The sequence below is a fragment of the Mus musculus genome, chromosome 1, assembly GCF_000001635.26.
Source record: "Mus musculus strain C57BL/6J chromosome 1, GRCm38.p6 C57BL/6J".
NCBI classification, from domain to species: domain Eukaryota; kingdom Metazoa; phylum Chordata; class Mammalia; order Rodentia; family Muridae; genus Mus; species Mus musculus.
Genome location: NC_000067.6, coordinates 39,548,698 through 39,551,293, shown reverse-complemented (window position 1 = coordinate 39,551,293; position 2,596 = coordinate 39,548,698). Strand labels below are relative to the sequence as shown.

Genomic DNA, 2,596 nt, shown 5'->3' with positions numbered 1-2,596 from the left:
TTTCTATGTAACAAATTTTATTTAGCATAATCAGCTCCAACAACCAGCATAAAAAGTTTACAGAGAACAGAAAGTACATTAATGTAAGCTAGTCTTTACAAAAAGGGGAAAAATATGTTCTTGATCAAAATAGTTTACACTTCAGTGATAAACTGAGAATGTTTTTTAAAGGGGACTTTATGTGTATGGGTACTTTGCCTGTATGTACATCTGCGCGTCATCTACAAGCCTAATGCCAAGGGAGGCCAGAAAGAGTATCAGATCTGCTGGAACTGGAGTGTGAGAGGCTGGTGAACTGCCGTGTGGTTACCAGGCATTGAACCTGAGTTCTCTAGGAAAGCTGCCAGTGCTTTTAGCCACTGAACCATCTCTCCAGCCCAAAAAAGCTTTAAGAAGTTGGTCTCTGCCTGACAGCAGAAGTCAGTAGAGGTCACTGTTCCGTGTGTTACCTATGCATTAGTGCCCTCAGCTGGAACTGCCTACAGGACAGGAGACAGACACAGTCAGGAACACATCAGCTCTGTCACTCTACCCGTGAAGGCTTCTTCTGCCTAGTAAAAGATGTGTCTTCATAGCATGAAGTTGGGGATAAATTCATCTTTCTCAGATCTATTTTCCATCTTCTCCAGGGCAGAGCTTAGTTCCTCGTCTTTCTTCACAAGTTTGTATGTCAGCTACTTCTTGATCTAAATGAGACCGTTCCTTCTAGTTTAACTAGCTGTGACCCATTTTCTCCATCTGCCATCTTTGTCACTGACTGCCGAGAGATGCTCCGATCGTGTCCTCACGGATTGTTTTGTCACCTCTGGGACCAAGAGTAGTCACAGGAGCCTTGAGAAGGTACTGGGGACTTGTGGCAGTGAGATTCCACTTGGCCTCCCAGCATCTGGGAGGTCTTTGGTAGTCCTGCTTTCAGGGACAAAGGCTATGATGTAGGAATGACAGGATGGAGAACACTGAAAAAGATCCTTCTCCAAATACTATCATCATGACCTAAATAAACTCCAAAAATCTGACAGATGTTTCTGCTCATGTGGGTTGGTTCCCTGGAACCACCATCATTACAAAAAAAACAAGTCTGTGGTACAGTTTTAAGGGTTTGTGTAGAGTAATAAGGAAATATAGACACATGACATGAAACTTTCCTTAGGATAAACTTAGCCTTAAAGTTGTATTTTCTTGGTGCTGGCTTTCTGTTAGCATAGCTTCCGCAGTTTTCTGGAGACCTGCCAAAGACCTCCCAGATGCTGGGAGGCCAAGTGGAATCTCTGTCCCCGAATCCCAGTGGTTACCCTGGCCATCCTTACACCAGAGAAAGTTTCATGTCATGTGTCTATTTGTATGTGGACAGCATCTCTCAGAGCTGGCTCTGGGACAGCACCATATACTGTCTTCACAGGCAGAACATAGCACCAAGGGCTTGTCCCCAGGTCTCCACAGTTTGATTTTTTAGCTACTCATAGTAAAATATGTGGTGAATTTTACTGAAAGAAATGTATGACCAGATGAATATGAGCTGTTGAAGTAGAAAATTTTATTTTGAGCACTTTTTAGAGAGTTTCAAAGTTGGTTTTACAAGTTATCACCAAACTTCATTGTGTTCAGTGCAAATAGGAAAGCATGAATTAGGTATCAAGTAGATTAGTGCTATGTTTTTAAGACATACCAGAGAAAATGCTATAATCATTCTAACAGCTAGTCATTACAAAAGACCTTTTTCTTTTTTTTTAATTTTTTCTTTTTTTCTTTTTTTTATTGGGGGGGGGGGGTGGTTCAAGACAGGGCTTCTCTGTATAGCCCTGGCTGTCCTGGAACTCACTTTGTAGACCAGGCTGGCCTCGAACTCAGAAATCCGCCTGACTCTGCCTCCCAAGTACTGGGATTAAAGGCTTGCGCCACCATGCCCGGCTTTTTTCTTTGTTTATTAGATATTTTCTTCATTTACATTTCAAATGCTATCCCAAAAGTCCCATATACCCTCCCCCTGCCTTGCTCCCCTACCCACTCACTCCCACTTCTTGGCCCGGGCGTTCCCCTGTACTGGGGCATATAAAGTTTGCTAGACCAAGGGGCCTCTCTTCCCAATGATGGCCGAGTAGGCCATCTACAGAAGACTTTTTCTAAGGCAGGGTCTCACTGTTTAATCTGAGTTTGAATTCACCATCCTTGTGCCTCAGCCTTTCCAGCAGTGAGATCACTTCAGACTAAGCAGTGATGTGAAGACTGGAGGTAGTGTCCATGACACAGAACTGACACGGAAGTTGTTTGCTGTGGTTCCTGCTCTCCTGGCTTTCACTCAGCAGTACTGACTTTGGCTCGCCCAGCAGAGAACTGGAACTGTGAGCACATGGTCTCACTCACTTTGCAGGTACTTGTCTCTCACATGCTGAACTGACTGGGGTCCTGGACCTACTTTCCCAATGACTGCTTCCCATGGCTGCTGAGGAGTGATGACATAAAAGGCCGAATTGCAGTGTCTCCATCAACAGTTGGCTCTCTGAGCACACGATGACAAAACCTCCTGAAGCGAGTCACTGTCTGACCTCAGTGATGCCAGGGCAGAGGCTTCCTGCCTGAGCTCAGCTTCCCAAGGGGG

At 44.7% G+C, this 2,596-nt stretch overlaps 1 non-coding gene and 1 pseudogene across 1 annotated transcript; one reads left to right on the top strand and one right to left on the bottom strand.

Annotated features, from left to right (window-relative positions):
• Gm18446 (predicted gene, 18446) lies at positions 449–1,025 on the bottom strand (annotated as a pseudogene).
• Positions 2,454–2,547, top strand: Snord89 (small nucleolar RNA, C/D box 89). The gene has a single exon (NR_028555.2). It is a non-coding gene; the product is annotated as a small nucleolar RNA, C/D box 89 (small nucleolar RNA).
• The last annotated feature ends 49 nt before the right edge of the window (positions 2,548–2,596 follow it).